The following is a 22,260-nucleotide window of genomic DNA, read 5'->3' on the forward strand; positions in this document are numbered from 1 at the left end:
ATCACAAAGTGTTCCTTTTCTGGGACCCCCAGAAATCAGCTGTTATCTGTGGGCAGTCCTGGCAGTAAAGGTCCTTTACAGTAAATGATGATCGCTCAAGTGATCGTTTGTATGAACGTTGGTTCCCGATCATTGAACAGTGTGAACATGCCTGCCGATCAAAGCCCAAAACGTGGCGTCTGTTATGGAAAGTTTATCTGCTCGTGTAAAAGGACCTTAAGTTTTTAATTTCCCTGCAGCACCAACACAGGGGAAATAAAGCATTACACAGGACAGGTCCTCCAGAGAGAGAGACACTATTTGTAGCCCTCTCCAAACTGGCCAAGAGATTAGGACCCTGAACAAAGGACCCCCTTCTATTAACTCAGAATCCCCTAATAGGGTTACGGAAATGGGTATTTTAAGCCAGACACCCCCTTTAAAGTGTGGGCTACAAGGAGAATTCAGATAGCAATAAATTCATAACCATAAGAATACACTGAGTGGAAAGGTCTCACAAAAGGTTGACTAAGACTTTTCAACAGAATGAAGCCATGTGCTTTAGTTTCACTGCTGTAATGCCAATGTTCTTAAAACGAAATCAGACCGGAGGACACAGTAAAGCCCTATTCACATGTACGTTTTGCACACACGCCGGTAAAGCTCCCTGCTTACATGCTTAATATGCCCATAGGGCTCCATTAATCTGACGGAGTCTAAAAGAGTGTCCTTTTGGCCTCGTCGGTCTAGTATATGTTGGCATACCTTTTTTTTAAAAACAAATTATTATTTTTTTGAGGTATGGAATAACAGTAGTAGACTACGCTATTCCATGCAACGGGATCTTGCAAAATAACTTATTTTTAACAATGGTGGCCCATGGTGACGTATGCCATTTTATTGCATACGTCACAGGCATTCGTTAAACATCGTGACCTTTTGAATAGCTTTTAATGACATATGCGCTAAACATAGGCCATAATAGTCTATGGGTGATGGATGCCACTGTTAGGAATATGTCACAGCCTATGTTTAATGTATACTGTAACGTCAGGAGATTTTCCCAGGGTTTACGTTACACGTAAGCCAGAAACGTGATGTGATTGGGGCCTAAGCCAGCACCTCCACATCCATACAGAGACACACAGACGTCCATAGAAATTTCCAAACAAGATTCCATCAGCAACAATTAGCCTCTTTTAGGAAGGCAGAAAGAACAAATTTACTGTACTGAATAATTTTATTTACCACCATGCATTATTTACCGTATACATGCTTTTTATCTTATTTCATGCCAGGAAAAAGGAGCTTGTATTTACCACCTGTACACAAAGGGTTAAATCATAAGGCAATAGGTTTAAAACGAATTCCTCTGTGCTGCATCAAAGCGATTATTCTACCTGCAGCGATCTAAGGGTTAAATATTATTTCATTTTCCCAGGACATTTCTTCATCGGAGACACCATTACATCAAGATAAAACTTTTTTTTTTTTGAGCAAAATACTTAATTTCATTAATCTCTTTAGCAATACCAATATAATGAGCCATAATATTGATTTCCTCACTTACAATTTAAAAGCTCCACTTCTTTCCATAGAATTAAATGTTTCAAACTGACGCTCAACCTTTCTGCCGTCACATCTTTAATTTAGTTGTTATAATTAGGCATTAACTGGTGTCAGTGGTGGAGCCGGTAACGGCCCATTCTGTCCGGCTTGTCTTGATTACCACACTTTAGATGTAGAGTAAATTAGAATGAAAGACTATACAGTCCAATTACAGATAAAACCAGCAAACTGTGCTCGCGTAATTAGATGCCAGTATTATTTTTCTGAGATTTTCTATCTCTAAGGGCACTTCTTGTGGGTACTTTGTTGAAGTCAATACTTCTCACAGTTACAAGTCTATATGTAAAGACTTTCTGCTGGATGCAGGTTCACTCCTCTTAACAGTGTACAGAGGAGTTACAGAGGGTGAAGACAGGCTGCACTATGATTGACAGGTACATACTGGAGGCACAGGGTGCAATTTTTCAACTTTTCAATGCCAGTTTTCGTTCATAGAAAGGCGCAATTGGCCTTGCCGATTTTGTGAAAAGTGGGCTGGGCCTTCCCAAAAGGGTACGGAGCCACAGCTGCCCGACAAATTTATTATAATTCATGCCAGAAAACTGGCGTAAATCATAGTGGAAATCTACGGCAGCTTCTAGATTTCACTCTGTGAGGCGCAACAAGGCCTTGCCTCGTACCTTGCCCCCCCAAACTCAATGGACAATTAAATTATAAAAAAAGAAAATTTAATGCTCACCGCTCCACTTCTCCCCTCAGCATGATGCGGCTCATATAAATTCCTGGTGTCAGGCAGTGTCTGGACGTTGTATGTGACGTAGCGCTGGTGACGTTCGTTGAGTGCTGCATCGCATATAAGGCCTTGACGCTGTTCAAGGGACGAGAGGGGAGAAGAGGTGAGGTTCGCTTCTTAAAGAGGCTCTGTCACCAGATTTTGCAACCCCTATCCTGCTATTGCAGCAGATAGGCGCTGCAATGTAGATTACAGTAACGTTTTTATTTTTAAAAAACGAGCATTTTTGGCCAAGTTATGACCATTTTTGTAGTTATGCAAATGAGGCTTGCAAAAGTCCAAGTGGGTGTGTTTAAAAGTAAAAGTCCAAGTGGGCGTGTATTATGTGCGTACATCGGGCCGTTTTTAATACTTTTACTAGCTGGGCGCTCTGATGAGAAGTATTATCCACTTCTCTTCACAACGCCCAGCTTCTGGCAGTGCAGACACACAGCGTGTTCTTGAGAGATCACGCTGTGACGTCACTCACAGGTCCTGCATCGTGTCAGACGAGCGAGGACACCGGCACCAGAGGCTTCAGTTGATTCTGCAGCAGCATCGGCGTTAGCAGGTAAGTCGATGTAGCTACTTACCTGCAAATGCTGATGCTGCTGCAGAATCAAATGTAGCCTCTGGTGCCGACACGATGCAGGACCTGTGAGTGACGTCACAGATCTGCACTGCCAGAAGCTGGGCGTTCTGAAGAGAAGTGGATGATACTTCTCATCAGAGCGCCCCAGCTAGTAAAAGTAGTAAACACGCCCCGATGTACGCACATAATACACGCCCACTTGGACTTTTGCAAGCCTCATTTGCATAAATACAAAAATGGTCATAACTTGGCCAAAAATGCTCGTTTTTTAAAAATAAAAACGTTACTGTAATCTACATTGCAGCGCCGATCTGCTGCAATAGCAGATAGGGGTTGCAAAATCTGGTGACAGAGCCTCTTTAATAAATGTGTTGCATCTTACTTCAACCTTCTTTCTATTTAAAATGGCGTATAAAACGTCAGTCTTAATAAATTCCCCCCATAGTCATCTATAGACAAGGAACAGTTTATAGACAGTCCATTCAAAGACAGTCCATGTTCTCTGCAGAGCAGAAATTTGATGCTCCTGGCCAACATAGTTAAAAGGGGTATTCCCAACTTAGATATTTATGGCATAACCATAGAATATGCCATAAATGGCTGATAGATGCAGGTCCCAGTTCTAGGACCCGCACCTATATCGAGAACGGGTGTCACCCGTCCGCCATTTGTCCTGGTGCGGCGGTTCTCTTTATTCTGTTCAATGTGCATTACAGAAACAGCCGACCAAGCGCTGCACGGCTGTTTCCCTAACTCCCAAATAGAATGAAGAAAGCTGCACGCAGGCGCGGCCCCCTCTCCACTAGTCTCTGCTTGGAATCTGGGGCCACCGGCTGACGTCATAGGCAAAACAGTGATCAGGTGACCCTCGCTCTTGTTATAGGTGCGGGTCCCATAGCTGGAACACGCATCTATCAGAGATTTATGGCATATCCTGTGGATATGCCATAAATGTCTAAGTTGGGAATACCCCTTTAACGTAGGCTCCTATTTCCGGGTACACAGTGACATCACACAGTATATGATCTAAATATCCGCTATGAAGGTGTGGCATAATTTACATTACAATTTCTGTAGCAGGGGGGCTTATGTGGCAAGTATAGATTCCCAGTTCTGGAACCCCCTATTGCTACATCTCTGTTAATTTTATGTTTTATATATTACAGTACAGCCGAGTTTACACGTAGCATAAATACTGCGGATTTTCCGCAACGGATTCCATTGCGGAAAATCTGCAGCACTATACAGTAGAAGCAAAGTGGATGAGATTTGAACAAATCTCATCCACACGCTGTGTAAATGATAAACAGAAAAAAAAACGCTCAGAAATTGACCTGCGGTGCGGTCTTTTAATCCGCAGCATGTCAATTGTTTTTTGTATTCGCTGCTTTTTTGTTGCGGGTCTTCCCCATTGAATTCAATAGGGACGTAAAACCCGCAACAAATTAGCGAATGTTGCGATTTTAGCGTCGAAAAAGCTGCGATTGCACTGCAAAAATCACAGGCTGCAGCGGTCACATGGGATGTAACGTCTTCCCAGGTGGCCGGACTACAGAACGTCAGTGTCTCTGCTACGGACAGTGCAAGCGCCCCCCAGCTCTTACAATGTCCGTAACACAGACACGCCGCCTTGCCAGTTCGGCAGACAAAGTACAAGACTGATCTCTCGCAAGAGCTGAAGAGATGAGAGCGCGCATGTGCACTCTCCTCTACACTGCTCTTACACTGTCCGTAGCAGTGACACGCCCGCTTTCCAGTTCGGCAGAAGACTGATCTTGAAAGCTGAAGAGTGAGAGCGTGCGCGCACACCCTCTCTCCTCTATCCTCGCTCTTGCTGTAACACTGTCCATATCTGATTGGACAGTGTCATAGCCATAGTAACACACTCCCTTGCCAGTACACGCCCCATTGACAGTTCAGGGGGTTATTTAAATATCGGGCGCCAAATATAACGGCACCGATATCTAAATAACAGGAGGAGGGTAGAAAAAAAAATGTAAAGTGCCCCAGGGTTTGTGCAGCCCTGCCCATTACATGCTGCACATGTATGGGGAGGTGAAAGGTTTTCTTTAATTATACTAATATTGCAGTCAATCGTGAAGCTAAACATCATAAGCCTCGGGTCACAGAGTTCGGTTGCAATGTGGTGCATTATTATTTTATGGTCACCAATTCTACTCAACATCATTTTGTTTACTTTTCGGTGAAGGAACATTTATATAATAATCTACACTAGAAAACTCCATCAAATAGGTCACCATAGGTATCCACAAAATGGTTAATATGAGAACCCAGAGCAGCATTATTAAATTAAGGCATTGATGTCAGTCAGCGGCTGCTGACAAAGATTCAGCACAGCGGGTAGATGTTAATTAAAGTAGATTATTAGAATGAATCTATAAAAAAATAATAATCATGTTAAATAGTGTGTAAAGGAATGCTGTACAATGGCAGCGCTTGTCACGTGATTGTATGCTAATCGTAATTTCCTGTAGCCATTTCTAAAAGCAAAGAGCGCATGTGCACCAAAAATGTGAAGCAAAAATTCAGCTACAGATCTATTCAATACTAAAAAGATATTTCTGAACATGAAAATAGAGATCGCTAAGAAAAAAAGCATTCAGCTTTTTTTTAAATCATAGATAGAGGATAGATTAGATAGGATGGATTAGATTGGATAGATTAGATTGGATAGATTAGATTGGATGGATTAGATTGGATGTATTAGATAGATAGATAGATAGATAGATAGATAGATAGATAGATAGATAGATAGATAGATAGATAGATAGATAGATAGATAGATAGATAGATAGATCCATTGCCGGACTAACCACTGATTTATAAGATTCATTTGGATTTTGCAAAAGCATTTGATACTGTTCCACACAACAGTCCTGTTCTAAAGCTAGACACAGGGGCTGGGGGCCATATATGCAAGTTGGTAAAGAATTGGTTAAGGGACAGAAAACAAAGAGTCGTTATAAATGGAACTTATTCAAAATGGGTTGCAGTCAGCAGTGGGTACCACAAGGATCGGTGTTAGGCCCAAATCTTTTTAATCTCTTTATTAATGACCTTGTGGATTGGATGATACAAAACTTTGTAGGATACTTAAAACTCAAACTTGACTATAAAATATTACAGAAAGATGTGTTAATGTTGATAAATGTAAAGTAATGCACTTAGGACGCAATAATGGCATTAATTCATATACATTAAATGGAATAAAACTGGGGATAACGGAACAAGAGAAGGACCTGGGTATTCTGGTAACAAATAAGATAAGCAGCAGAACTCAATGTCAAGCAGCAGCTGCAAAAGCAAATAAGATGTTAGGGTGTATAAAAAGAGAGATAAAAACCCATGATTCAAATGTAATATTACACCTCTATAAATATTTTGTAAGGCCACATATTGGATATGGAATTCAGTTTTGGCCTCCACATTCTAAAAAGGATATAGGAAAACTGGAGAGGGTTCAAAGACGGGCGACTTGATTATTAAATGGGATGGGAGGTGTCGCTTACAATGAAAGGCTAGAAAAATTGGGCTTGTTCATCTTTGAAAAAAGACGTCTTATAGGTGATCTTATTCACATGTATAAGTATATGTCTGGTCAATACAGAGAACTAGCACATGATCTGTTCCTTCCATGGACTCTACATTCATTGCGTGTGGAAGAAAGACGGTTCAGACATGAATATAGGAAAGGGTTCTTTACAGTTAGAGCTGTCAAGCTATGGAATGCCCAAAAGGTAGTGATGGCAGATAATATGTCAGCATTTAAAAAAGGCGAGATGATTATTTATTGACGAATGGCATTGAGGGTTATAATTAATCAAGCAATGAATGACGGGTCATTTATTGAGAAAGGTTGAACTTGATGGACCTGTGTCTTTTTTCAACCAATGTAACTATGTAACTATGACGCAACGGCTCAGGAGCTTGTGTGCTCCCTGCATATGGCTCATGGGCTCCCATGTAATATGAGAATTAAAGGGACTGGCCACTTTATATGTAATTACTAATATTGTGTGGCAGTCAAAAAACTATTAAACTTACTAATCTATCTTCATAAGCAGATCTGCCCTATTATTTGCCCCTGGTAAGCCATGCCACCTAGTCAAGGAAACCTCTCTCCCCACTGTCATGTCACTTTCGTCCATCACAGCGCATGAACTAGACGGGCATGCAAACTTGCTCGTCCATGCCAGAAGAATTTTTTTTGGCTGGACATTTGCAGATGCGCTGCCTTCCGATTCGTCCAGGAGCAATGCAAGCTACTGGCAGTGGTAAGGAATCCATTTCTCTCACCTGTTTATCCACACCGCCGCTTGGGAGTGTAAAGGTCAGTTCAATAGCTTTTTGGCGCTGATTTTGACGCAGAAATCACGTCTGTATCAGCGCCAATAAACGACGAAATCGCTCCTATTGATTTCAATGGGAGGCAGAGGCAGTTTTTTTCCGGGCGGCTTTTGGTCGCTCGTAGGAAAAAGCAGCGGCATGTCCTTTCTTTTGCCGCGGTTCCGCCTCTAACCTCCCACTGAAAATCAATGTCAGGCAGTCAAAACCCACGACACTTGATTCTGAGCGTTTTCCGCTGTGTTTTTTGCCTGTGGTCCTTGCATTAGCTTCAATGGCTGCGGGCAAAAAATGCGGCACAAAAATAAGTGCAGGCAGTTCCAAATCTGTCTCAAAATTCCGGAAGGAATTCTGAGGCAGTCTTTTTCTGCCGGCAAAAAAATTGTGTGTGAACAAGGCCTAACACAGGAAAGAGGAGAGGTGAATAAATATAGTCTCTCTGCACCGCTTTCGATAAATCAGCGCTACCCTACCTAGCAATGCACGGGCACTTGGGAGCATTGGGTAGAATGAGTAAATTGAGTATCCCCCTAGCACTCCCCATATATTAGCATTGCTGGCCATGTCAGCGCAGAAATGATGGCGAGATACTTTTTTTAGGCTTCGTTCACATCTGCGTCAGGGTCCCGTTCAGGTGTTCCGTCGGAGCTTCCAGTCAGAACGAGACCCTGACTGAAACAAACGGAAACCATAGGTTTCCGTTTGAATCACCATTGATTTCAATGGTGACGGATCTGGTGCCAATGGTTTCCGTTTGTCTCTGTTGTGTAAGGGTTCCATCGTTTTGACGGAATGAATAGCGCAGACGACTACGGTATTGATTTTGTCAAAACGACGGAACCCTAGCACAACTGAGACAAACGGAAACCATTGGCACCGGATCTGTCACCATTGCAGTCAGGGTCCCGTTGTGACGGGACGCGCCGACGGAATGTCAGAACGGGACCCTGACACAGATGTGAACGAAGTCTTACTCATTCTCCTGAACGACCCCAATTAATTTCTGAGCAGGGCAGCATTGATATATCGGGTGCGATACTAGAGATAAACATATTTTGGACCTTTGTCCATATTTTGGACCTTTGGGCAGCTCAGGGGACAAATGTCACTGGGATCTCCATAAACTCTGGCCAGGGCATCGCAGCTCTGAGGTATCTGGAGCATGCTTAATGAGGAGAGAAGCAGGCTGGGATTTGTAGTTTTTTGATGACAGATTTTAAATGCCTCCTGGAACTACAAGTCCCGCACACAGAAGGCCGCCAGCAACAGCAAAGAAACGGACTGTCATGACCATGGCCGCAGGCTGTCAGGTTCACTCACCTCCTGACGGCCGCAGCCATGGGTCTGCGAGCGCTGTCCCCAGTCTCCTCCTCAGGTCACGCCAGCGCTCCCGTAGGGTGCGCGCAAACGCTCGTGTCCGCTCCTAAAGGGCTAGCACGCGCACCGGAGTTTAATATCTAATTAGCCCATAAGTACCGTGAACTATAAGAAGGACCCATCCCCTTCCACCCATGCCTGAGCGTTGTTGTCGTACCCTAAGTTTCTCTAGAAAATGGTCTCCTAACGTTTCCCAGTGTTCCCCGTTCCTGTACCTGTATCCCATGCTATCCTGGTCAAGTGCCGTGCTGAGCTGTAGCCGTGCTGTGCTGTACACCATGCCTGTCCTGCTATACCACGCCTGACGTCTGCCTGTTGCCTAAGTCCCAGCCGAGCCTGTCATTGCTACTGTCCGAGCTGCCACAGGTACACTATACGAACTATAGACTGTGATCTGCGTCCTGTTGGCCAGCTGCCATACTGTCAAGTGGGTACGGACCATGTTGATGGTGGACGACCCCTTTAGGGCTGATAGCTGCCGGCCGAAAAATAGAGCTGTCAGCTCTCGTGATATGTCGGTTTTAATAAATACTTCCATTTCCCATAAAATAAAATTTGGGATTTTCTGCGTTATGTTGTTGCTCTGTTATCCCTCCTGGATATGTATGAAGAAATTCAATGCTGGGCGTTACCATTCCCCTAGTCAATATAGTGCGTCCCTGCAAAGTCTGACAGTGTGAGAACCGATTAGAAAGGCCTCATGCACACGTCCATTATTTCCTATGAGCCTGGGCCGCAGAACACGGCCATAATAAGACATGTCTGTTCTTTCTGCAGTCCAGGCTCCTGGGCCATGCACGGACCGTGGAAACCACGGTTGTGTGCATGGGCCCATAGAAATTAATGGGGCCGCTATTCTCCCGTGGATTTTCTTGGGAATTGCGGCCGCAAAAGCACGTTCGTGTGCATGGGGCCTAAGGGTATGTAATGAAAAGTTGTCAATTTATCGATACATTTCCAGGACTAATACCAGAGGAACGACAATGCAGATTTCCGAGAAAAACTGCTCCAGAATTGTTATTTTATGGGTAATGCAGGTACTTCCAAAAACAGACATGTCAGGAGAGTGGACAGGTCCTCTTTAAGCCTAGTCTATATTGGACATATAAGTGGATTGTAGCCGTCCTGGCTGCCTGTGTGGCACCCATTCTTAGACATGTAAGAAGCAATTTCATATCTGGTGAATAAAATATGTAACCATGATGTGCATTTAATTTACTGCATCCATTATACAAATGCATTTTGCATAGGGATTAGTGATCCCTACTCATCAAATATATTTATTTTTAAAAGGGAGTACCACAAAAACAATAATAATAATAATAATAATAAGAAGAATAATAAAAAAAAAAGAAGAGTGCATAGATTCGGTGCAGAAGAACCAGGTTTCATTTACGAATTTTTTTTCATATGACACAGTGAACTTTTATTTTTTTATATTATGAAGTAAAATAAATCTGAGAACAGATAAACAGCGTAAATTGTTTTCTTTTAAGACCCACAAAAAGATGCGTTAGTTTTCGTGTCCTATAGGCAATGTGCTCTGGGCACATTTAAATGAGTCTGTATATTTTCCATACGTCAGAATCTTTAGGATGCAATATTCATATTACCGAGAAAGTTAGAAAACCGGAGCCTTCCATTTATGAATAAGGTCCTTGACACGGCTGGTGAATAGGTCCCTGTGCTATCGTATCTAGGCACAATTCCTACCACAAACACTTATTTGTAGAGAGTGAATATTAACACTGTAATTTATGACCTAATTAGTAGCTTATAGTAATAACTGAAAATATGATATTAAAATCCTTACAAACTGCTCTGCATTTAGGAACTGTGTCGCTAGGAGACTTTGTCAATAACGGGAACATCATTACCTAGAAAATGTTTTTTTATTATTGAAATTTTTTATTTTTTTTACTACATGTTATGGAGAGAAGTCATATATAGCACAATCTGTTACAGAAATAAACACATTTTTCTTGTGTGTTAGTACATTGTAACAATATTTCAAGGAATTGTGATTGGGCCTTACCCGGCACAACACTGCCATCTACTTATATATCAACTTATGTCCTCTGTTATCAGCCAATATACCGGCAAAAAGTATCAGTGCAACTACTAATGGTAACGCATCAAAAACGCTTGCTTTAAGCTTCCCATTGACATCAATGGAAAAACGCATTTTAGTGCATACGACGCGTTTTTTTTTGCGCTTGTGTGTGTAAAAAAAGAAGCGTCAGGTCAATTCTTGGTGCGTAAAATGCACCGAAAACGTGCCTATTTCCCATAGCCAATGGGAGTCCTAATTACGTGCCCAAAAAAACACGCTGAAAACGCGTCAAAAACGGCGTGAAAAACAGGTCAAAAGCGCCTGTACTTTAAAAAGTGCTCTGCAAAACAGCTAGCGTTATTGACGCTTTTTTAGCGCTGTGTCAACATGGCCTTACGTTACATAAAACCAAAAACTATGTTTTTGAGGGAAGTTGTGTGAAAATTTATTAAAAGAATAATCTTGGCAGAACTGATACACTGTGTTATGCCCAGTATAGGGCCTGAAGGGACAGAGCATAAAACAGGGATTTTTTTATGTTTTACAAATATTACACACATTACTATGTAATATTCAAGTTGTGGATTCTGTGTGCAATGGATAATACATAGGAAAAACAACCATAAGCAGTGACTTTCAGTGTAGCAGATTGACAACACTGTATACCATGGAGCAGTTCAACAAACTTAACAGCAAAATACAGAAACTTTATCAAAGTGTTTCATTTTATTTTTTTTTTTATTTTTTTTACGCATCATGTGAAACAATTTATCGGTTTAAAAATTGGAAGATATTGGATTCACATAGGACGGAAATGCTGTAAATGTTTCCGCAGCGTACCTGCAGGGTTTACGCAACATTTCAGTAGAAAAACCTAGAACAGAACGAGAATGCTGGGGTATTGCAAATCGGTAGCAGGCTATGATTTCCGTCCGGAAAATGTTAAGCACCATGTAGATGAGATGTGTTAAAATTTCATCCGCAAGGCTGGGACTGTAATTCGCGGGGGATTTTCCACATAGAAATCTCACAGCATTTCTATTCTGTGTGAATCAAGCAATAAGCAGGTTTAAAAAAACAAAAAAACAAAACCAGAAAAGAGTAGGAAATTGCAGAGTGACAGATAAAAATAATGGACTTAAAAAACAAATACTGCTACTGAAAACTGCATGAAAAGTAAGATAAGCATTGTAAGGACAAATTATTACTAATATCCAAAACTGACATCACTTTATTCACCTGTCTGCATCATAAATCTATCTATCTATCTATCTATCTATCTATCTATCTATCTATCTATCTATCTATCTATCTATCTATCTATCTATCTATCTATCTATCTCATATCTATCTATTTATCTATCTATCTATCTATCTATCTATCTATCTCTCTCATATCTATCTATCTATCTATCTATCTATCTATCTATCTATCTATCTATCTATCTATCTATCTATCTATCTATCTAATATCTATCTATCTATCTATCTAATATCTATCTATCTATCTATCTCATATCTATCTATCTATCTAATATCTATCTATCTATCTATCTCATATCTATCTATCTATCTCATATCTATCTATCTCATATCTATCTCTCATATCTATCTCTCATATCTATCTATCTATCTATCTAGCTATCTCATATCTATCTATCTATCTATCTCATATCTATCTATCTATCTATCTCATATCTATCTATCTATCTATCTCATATCTATCTATCTCATATCTATCTATCTATCTATCTATCTATCTATCTATCTATCTATCTATCTATCTAATCTATTCCTCTCATATCTATCTATCTATCTATCTATCTATCTATCTCATATCTATCTCATATCTATCTATCTATCTATCTATCTATCTATCTATCTATCTCATATCTATCTATCTATCTATCTCATATCTATCTATCTATCTATCTCATATCTATCTATCTATCTATCTATCTATCTATCTATCTATCTATCTATCTAATCTATTCCTCTCATATCTATCTATCTATCTATCTATCTATCTCATATCTATCTCATATCTATCTATCTATCTATCTATCTCATATCTATCTATCTATCTATCTCATATCTATCTATCTATCTAATATCTATCTATCTATCTATCTATCTATCTATCTATCTATCTATCTATCTATCTATCTATCTATCTATCTATCTATCTATCTATCTATCTATCAAATTCAAATTCAAATTCAAAGAAGCTTTATTGGCAGGACCAAATACATATTAGCATTGCCAAAGCAAGTAAGAAGTAAGGGAATGAGGGATAGGGACTGAGGGCTTGGGGATAGGGACACATCTAGGGTCGGGGTTATACGAGTCCATGGCATATCATGTCTCTCTCAGTTTATGGCATGCAGTGACATATTGTGCCGCTGTGCCCACTGTGGTTTCCTCTTCACCCAGCAGGATGTAGAGTTTCTCTTGCTCTTCCATGGAGCTGAAGTCCGGTAAGAGATCAGAGAGACTCCTGAAGTGAGTGTCCCTTACTGCTGAGTATTTGGAGCAGTGTAGCAGGAAGTGGGCCTCATCCTCCACGGCCTCCTGGTCGCACTGTTGGCACAGTCGGCTCTCCCTGGGCTTGTAGGTCTGTCTGTGGCGCCCGGATTCGATGAGCAGGTTGTGGGCGCTCAGTCTGTAGCGGCTCAGGATCTGTCTGTCTCTGTGGTTTGGCAGTTTCTCCAGATATGGCGCCAGTTTATATTCCCGCTGTAGACTCCGGTATATTGTCAGTTTCTGGGATGTCTTTATGTCGTTCCTCCAGTCACTGATATATTCCTCTTGGCCTTTGTTTATTGTCTTCTTGATTTCGGCTTTTGTGAGGCCGCGCTGGGTGACATTTTCTTCAGGCCGGGTCAGGGTGAGATGTTCTGGGGGGCCTGGTTTACCTAGGACCCCTTGGTGTAACAGGGCTTTATGGTGATAGGAACTTTGCCTGCTGCTGTGTAGATGGGCCCAGAATGATAGCGCCCTCTTCTGGATTGTGAGGTGTAGTGGGAATCTGCCCAGTTCTGCCCGACAGGCACTATTTGAGGTGCTCCGATGGACTTCGAGAAGGTGTTTGCAGAATTCTAGGTGGAAGATTTCTGTTGGGCTGGAATCCCACCTTGACCAGTCTGGGTATGTGTCCGGACCCCAGACTTCACTGGCATACAGGAGGATTGGGGAGATGATGGAGTCAAAGATTTTCAGCCAGACCGTCACTGGTGGTTTGAGATGATAGAGTTTTCGTCTGATGGCATAGAAGGTTTTGCACGCCTTGTCTTTCAGAATCTCTATGGCTTGTTTAAAGCTTCCTGATTGGTTGATTTCTAGGCCCAGGTAAGTGTACCTGTCGGTCGCTGTGATTGTGGCGTTATTTAGTGTGAAGGTCGGGTGCCTGGGGGATTTTGAGTTTCTCTTCTGGAACACCATGATGTTGGTTTTCTTGGCATTGATGGGTAGTGCCCACGTGGAGCTGAATTTTTCTAGGATTTGCAGGTTGTCTTGGAGACCTTTCTCGGTTGGTGATAGTAACAGAAGGTCATCTGCATACAGCAGGAATTTCACCTGGGTGTCATGGAGGGCGAGACCTGGTGCTGAGGAGGATTCCAGAGCTGTGGCCAGTTCATTGATGTAGATGTTGAAGAGCGTTGGACTGAGGCTGCAGCCTTGTCTGACTCCTCGGCTCTGCTGGAAATCAGCCGTTCTTCTCCCGTTCACCTTCACGCTGCATCTGTTCTCTGTGTAGGAGCTTCTGATGACGTCATAGGTTTTACCTCCTATTCCGCTCTCCAGCAGTTTCAGGAATAGGCCCGGGTGCCACACTGAGTCAAAGGCCTTCTTAAAGTCCACAAAACAGGCGTAAATCTTCCCATGCTTTGTATTGTGGACGTGGCTCTTGATGAGGCTGCGCAGGGTGTAGATGTGGTCAGTGGTGCGGTGGTTTGGCATGAACCCAGCTTGGCTTTGGTGGAGGACATTGTGCTGGGAGAGGAAGCTGAGGATTCTCTTATTCAGGATGCTGCTGAACAGTTTCCCCAGGTTGCTGCTGACACATATCCCTCGGTAGTTGGCCGGGTCGTACCTGTCCCCACTCTTGTGGATTGGTGTTATAAGGCCTTGGTTCCAGATTTGCGGGAAGTAGCCGGCACTCAGCACTATATTAAATAGTTTGACTATTGCGGCCTGTATTTCTAGCGGGCTGTGTTTTATCATTTCTGGTGAGATTCTGTCTAGGCCGCTGGATTTTTTACACCTTATGTCTGAGGTTCTCTCTGTTACTTCTTGCAGTGTTATTGGTGTATCCAGGGGGTTTTGAGAATCTTTAAGTGTTTCCTCCATCGCCTTCAATTTTGATATTATTTGTTTTTGTTCTTGGCTTTGTTCTTCTTTCGGGATATCTTTGTAGAGGTCCCTGAAATATTGGAGCCAGATGTTGCCATTTTGAATATGAAGGTTGTTTTTCTTGCAATTTTTGCCCATGTGTTTCCATAATTCCCAGAACGAGTTGTCATGGAGGGCATCTTGGAGTTGGGTAAGTTTGGTGGAGATGTGCCTTTGTTTTTTCTTTCGGAGGATGGTCTTGTATTGCCTCTGTATGTTGCTGTAGGCCTCCTTCAGACCGGTGTTGTTTGGGTCTCGGTGCTTCTTATTTGAGGCATTTCTTAGGGTCTTCCGTACTTCTTTGCACTCACGGTCAAACCAACCGTTAGGATGTATTTCTTGTGGCCTCTTGTAGTCACATCTTTTCAGGTCAGACTTCTCTGCCATGGTATAGAATATATTATTGAGGTCATTTACGGCCTGATTGACCCCTCCTGGGCTTGTCTCATACACCTTGTTGTAGAGGTTGTGAAGCATCTCCTGCACTTCTGGTCTGTTCATTGTCTCTTTATATTTTATAGTTGACGTTTTGGACCATTTATAAGATGGGGGCAGGTTGAAGAGGCCGGTTTGATGTGGTTTTTGTGCAGATGGTTTGGTTGTGGATTTGATGTATAGAAGTAATTGGTTGTGATCTATCTATCTATCTATCTATCTATCTATCTATCTATCTAATCTATTCCTCTCATATCTATCTATCTATCTATCCATCTATCTCATATCTATCTATCTCATATCTATCTATCTATCTATCTATCTATCTATCTATCTCATATCTATCTATCTCATATCTATCTATCTCATATCTATCTATCTATCTATCTATCTCATATCTATCTATCTATCTATCTATCTATCTATCTATCTCATATCTATCTATCTCATATCTATCTATCTCATATCTATCTATCTATCTCATATCTATCTATCTATCTCATATCTATCTATCTATCTCATATCTATCTATCTATCTATCTATCTATCTCATATCTATCTATCTATCTATCTATCTCATATCTATCTATCTATCTATCTATCTATCTATCTATCTATCTATCTATCTCATATCTATCTATCTATCTCATATCTATCTATCTATCTCATATCTATCTATATCTATCTATCTATCTATCTATCTCATATCTATCTATCTATCTCATATCTATCTATCTATCTATCTATCTATCTATCTATCTATCTATCTATCTCCCATATCTATCAATCTAGATAATATCTCTCTATATCTCTCTCTAATATCTGTATCTCATATCGATCTCAAATCTATCTGTTCTATCTATCTTAAATCCATGGTGTATATTCTTTGCAAATACTATATTACACTTGTCTAATACCATATCCCACATTAATAGGGAACTTCCTTAGAATAATCACATAATACTTTAAAAAGCTCTCGCAGCTTTAATACTTTAAGGTCCATAGAAATATTTTTTTGTACAGTCCTTGGATATGTTACACATGAAACTGTCAACTGGGTCATTAGGTATATAATCTTCTGATTTTATGTAAATAGCTTTTTCGACAAAGCCTACACTATCCCCCCGCTTGTTGTTATCTGTTTCCTCCCACCGGGGACTTGAACACACCACCCACAGTAAACTGCATAATGTCTGTGAAAGGACCATCAGTCTTCTGGCCGGAGCTGTCCATACTCATACCTAAGGGTCAATGACCAATAGGCATTAATTAATCCAGCCGGGTGAACACATTTTGGGCTCAATAGACAACATGATCTAGTGCGATATTTAATAATGATGGAATAAACAGAAACAAAGTATAGAGGGAGCAGATTTATTCTGTCTCTTACCTGATGTTTGCAGTTGCGAATGCTGTACAGCTCGGGCAGTCGTTGTATATATCCTTGGTGTAGTGTTTTACGTTCTACTTCATTTGATCATAAACAAAGCAACAATATATACAAAATGTTCATAGGCAGCATATAGGAAAATGTCAATATTGTGGCTGATAGGATTCAAAGGCTATATAAACCTTTAAAACCTTTTTTTTAATATAAATGGCAATCAGTGTGTTTTGTGCAACAGACCTGCCGGGTACGGGATTTTAAGAAGCTGTATCTCAAAGAGTAAAAATAATTTATAATAAAAACTAAGTAGAAAGTTGCAAAAAACACACTGATAGACCTTTTTATATATACATATATATATATATATATATATATATATATATATATATATATATATATATATACACACATAAAGGTGTACATAGCTTGTGGCCTGACTGGCTGAAAAAGCGGATATGGACCTTATATAGTCTCATATAGTTTATGTATGTGTTGTACATTATGTAAATGTTGTACATCAACTATTTTGGTTCTGTGATAAACTTCTAGTTACTGGGACACAAAAAGAAGAGCCACAGTCCTATCCCATTGCTGTACCTGTTCAGAAGAAGATTCTTGGTAAAGACGGCGTCTCACTGCAATGTCTGTGACTCTTCTCCCAGCAGAATCCTAAGAAAGAAAAGTTGAAATAATTTAACTTTATCTACCAGATTTTTATTGGGCAGAGATTATTATTTTTTAACCAAAAAAACCCAATACACCATCAGGAATGCCTAATGCACACGACCATGTGTGCCGGCCGAGTCCTGTCCGTAATCCGTGGAAAGATAAGACATGTCCTATTTTTCCATGGATCGGAGAGTCTGGTCCATTTTCACAGACCCGATTCACCCGCTAAAGTGAATGGCTCAGGGAAAACTATCGGGTACCACTCGGATGCCGTGAAAAAATGCCAGAGTAGCACTTGGTTGTGTGCCACTGGCATAAGAGGACAATTTCTCAGACAAATTGTTAATTCAGCTGTACATCTATGGGCAGATCTAATCCCTATAAACACATCCCTGCCAAGAGTGCGGTTTAAGTCTGGACAGATCTGCTCTATTATTCAAGTCAATTGAAGGACACATCACCATCTGCTGTATATGCAGTGGTCTGGCCCCTACATAAAGGTTTAAGAATGTACTACCCCTTAAATGCAATTGAAACAGCATTATATACTTAGATGAAGAATAATATCTACAAGACCAGTAATGCCCCATGCACACGATCATATTTTCATCTATCCATAAATATGCAGATCCGTAGCCGTCCGTATTTACAGAAGTGCCCATAGGTTTCTATGGGAGAGTTCGTGCCGAAATTACAGACAAGAATAGGACAGGTTCTATAATTATTTCAGTACGGACACTCTTTTCGTAAAAATACATAGGTGTCCGTGGCCAATAGAAATGAATGGGTCCGTAATTACGGACAAAATATACGGTCGTGTGCATGGGGCCTAGGAGATGTATACTAATCCTATGACCCTCAAAATCGAATCACCAAACACTATCTTGAGATAGGTAAGTCCCACATTGCCTGGTTTCCAGTTGCATCTGTAGAATATCTGTAATGCAGTTGGTTTCATTCCCTTAAAGACTCTTTTATGACTATCAATAATTTCTCGTCCTATGAATATACGACATTGTGCACTTACTATCTGCATGACTACATTGACAATATAGAAAAACCAATCTGCTTTCATTAAAACGCGATTCTCTCTCTGTATAAAACTCATCGAACATAAACCAATAGGATGGAAGAGTGTGTTACTCATCGCGTAGGGTTGTACATCGATTCTGCATTCAGACATATCAAGCATATAATTACTTTAAAGTTCTGATCGTCTTGTTTGAGAGTCTTGGTATGGGTCACTTAGAATACACTGCTTACACAATAGCGAATGTTCAAGAAGGGTCCTTTCTCCATGCATCGAGAGCTGAGCTCCGGTGTGAACAATGAAAGAAAGTGCCCTGCACTCCAACCCTCTCTCAAATGGATAATTCCAGTGATGCTCCTGACAGCAATGCTTTAGATTTTGATTTATGTTCCTCTAAAGCTAAAATCAAAGATTCCATCTAGTGCTATTTTATGGCAGCTGAAATGATGAATGGTGAAGTCTCTCAGCCAAACGATGCTGCTGTGTCTTTGCCCTGGATTTTAATTGCTAAAGTAGCCAGTCATTGCTCAGAATTCAGTGGTAAGCACACTTTAGAAATTGTGGAGATGGCCGTTTGGAACAAAGATTGAAATAGGAGTACTACATCTTGTGTTTAATCATTCATGGGAGAGATAGGAAACGCACATACACAAGAACTACATGCTCTACCTTGTATATTAAATGAAAAAGTTAAGTGCTCATTAAATATGCACAATCTAGGATTATAAATTGGTTATAACACTATGTAACCTTTATTGATTCGCTAAACACACAACGGCTTCCCAGAAGCCTTTGTGCCTTGGGTTGGCCTACAGGAGCCTACGCCATGTACAGTAATAATCATAGGAGCACGGACGGTAAAGTAGTTTGGTTTCTTGCAACTAAACTAAAAGTTACGATGAATCAGTGAAGAATTTTCTTTTCCATTCTAAAACAGGGCCTCGTTTTTGTCATCCTCTCATCTTCATCACTAATTTGTTAAAGTGTAGCTAAACGTTCAACAAACTTCTGACAGGTCATAGTGACATGTCAGAAGTTTTGATTGGTGGGGGTCCGAGCACTGAGACCCCCACCAATCGCTAAAACTAAACGGCAGAAGTGCTCGTGTGAGCGCTCAGCCGCTTCATGTCTGTTCGTGTCTGTTATTTTCCGGAAATAAATATATCGGAGTACGGGCTCATAGACTTTCTATTGAGTCTGTGCTCCGATACATTAATTTCCTAAAAAAGCCGAACAGACGCTAAGATCTCACATGAGCACTTCTGCCGCTTCGTTTTAGCGATTGGTGGGGGTCTCAGTGCTCGGACCCCCACCAATACAAACTTCTGACATGTCACTATAACATGTCAGAAGTTTGTTAAACGTTTAGCTACACTTTAATAATAGTAGAGAGGATTTTATGCAGAAAAGTCCACATTTACTGAGATGTCAATGAGACCACCACTGAGCGCTAGAACGTAGGGGCTGCTCCTGAATTTTGTGCACTCTCTTGGCTTTGATTTGGGAAGCACTGAAGGGGCCTTAGATTATAATGGTTCAACAGCATCTCGAGTTCAACTGAGGAGGCAAAATGGAGCCTAAGCGATCTTAGTACCCGAACCCCACAGTGAGGAGTTTGTATAGAGTGGTGGTCAAGCATGCACCTTGCTACTACATTTAACCCCTTAATGACCGCCGATATGCCTTTACACGGCGCTGCATCAGAATAAACAGAGCAGGGGGCCGTTAAATGTCCCTGCTATCAGCTACCAGAGGTAGCTGAGGGCATCCCTGCTCGAACGTGTGAGATCGATATCTGTATCGATCTCACCCGTTTAACCCCTCAGATGCAGCGCTCAATAGCGAGCTCCGCATCTGAGTGGTTTTGGAGAGAGGGAGGGAGCTCCCTCTCAAACCACTGACACCCGGCGATAAGATCGCCGAGTGTCTGTGTCTCTGATGGCAGCCGGGGGCCTAATAAAGGCCCCCAGGCCTACCTGTAGTGAATACCTGCTAGGTCATGTCAGAGGCATGGCCTAGTAGATGCCTGTCCGTTTTAAACGGACAGGCAGTAATACACTGCAATACAGAAGTATTGCAGTGTATTATAAAAGCGATTAGATGATCGCATATTAAAGTCCCCTAGTGGGACTAGTAAAAAAAAAGTTTAATAAAGTTAATAAAAAAAAATGTGAAAAAAAAAATTAAAAACCCACTTTTTCCTCTTACAAAATGCTTTACTATTAAAAAAAACAAAAACAAAGTAAAAAAGTTACACATATTTGGCACTGCCGCGTCCGTAACGACCTCAACTATAAAGCTATTACATTATTTAACCGGCACGGTTAACTCCGTAAAAAATAAAATAAAAAACAATGGAAAAATTGCTGTTTTCTGTGAATCCTGACTTTAAAAATATGTGATGAAAAGTGATCAAAAAAAGTCACATTACTCCAAAATGGTACCAATAAAAAATACAAGTTGTCCCGCAAAAAAAAAAGTTATGGCTCTTCAAATATGGAGACACAAAAACAAATAATTTAGAAAAAAAAGTATTTTTACTGTGTAAAAGTAGTAAAACATACAACATCTATACAAATTTGGTATCGTTGCAATAGTAACAACCCATTGAATAAAGTTATTGTGTTATTTATACCACACGGTAAACAGTGTAGATTTAGGATGCAAAAAAGAGTGGTGAAATTTCAGGTTTTTTTCTGTCCGTCCCCCCCCAAAAAAAAGTTAATAAAAGTTGATCAATAAATAATATGTCCCCCAAAATGGTGCTATTAAAAAATACAACTTGTCCCACAAAAAACAAGATCTTTTACAGCTAGGTCTACGAAAAATAAAAAAGTTATAGCTCTTCGAATGTGACGATGGAAAAACGATAAAAATAGCTTTGTCATTAGGGCCCAGAATGCAAGCAGGGGGAAGGGGTTAATGTCTATGAGGTTGACGGAAACAGACGAGCGCTGTACTCGGCTAATTCCATCAGTCCCATAGACTTTAAATTGTGCAGAAAGGCGCATGTTCGACAGCTGCTCCTTTTAAACTGCTGGTCAGTGCAGCCAAGAAGTGAGGAAATACAGGGGGGGCTCGGGACCCTCGTTCTAGTGATCGGTGAAGGTCCCAGCGGGGGTTTCTAACTATCAGACATTTATCACCTATCCTGTAAATAGGTGACAAATGTCCATTGTGGGAAATTCCCTTTAATATGACCAGTTCCTTACAGAAATACTCTGTGATGCTGTGGACGATGCGCTTCTCACTTTTTTTTAATGCTCATGCACATGGCTGTATAAGGCCCAGTTCACATAGTTTTTATGGTACTGTTTTTGACATGGAAACCGCGCCAAAAATCGGCTGAAAACGCCTTTTATTGATTTCAATGGGAGGCGGAGGCGTTTTTTTCCCACAAGCAAAAAAAAAACCGCTCACGGGAAAAAGAAGTATCATGCCCTTTCTTAAGGCATTGACATCAATGGGAGGCAGAGAAAGCGGTTTTTGCTGCATTTTTTGACCGGGGCGCTCAATGGCCGTGGCCGAAAAAACACAGCAAAAAAATAATAATTTGACAAACAGAGTGCCATTTTGCCGTGTCTTTTCGGCCACGGCCATTGAGGGCCCCAGTCAAAAAATGCAGCGAAAACCGCTTTCT

The 22,260-nt window shown here is 41.0% G+C and overlaps 1 long non-coding RNA gene across 3 annotated transcripts in view; it reads right to left on the reverse strand.

The window, feature by feature from the left end:
* Positions 1-22,260, reverse strand: part of LOC142661119 (uncharacterized) — a 336,310-nt gene that overhangs the window by 146,051 nt on the left and 167,999 nt on the right. For all 3 annotated transcript variants that reach the window (XR_012850640.1, XR_012850638.1, XR_012850639.1), the window contains one exon: positions 17,519-17,590. This is a non-coding gene — a long non-coding RNA (uncharacterized LOC142661119). The remainder of the gene's footprint in view (positions 1-17,518; positions 17,591-22,260) is intronic.

The sequence above is a fragment of the Rhinoderma darwinii genome, chromosome 9 (assembly GCF_050947455.1).
Source record: "Rhinoderma darwinii isolate aRhiDar2 chromosome 9, aRhiDar2.hap1, whole genome shotgun sequence".
Taxonomy (NCBI): domain Eukaryota; kingdom Metazoa; phylum Chordata; class Amphibia; order Anura; family Rhinodermatidae; genus Rhinoderma; species Rhinoderma darwinii.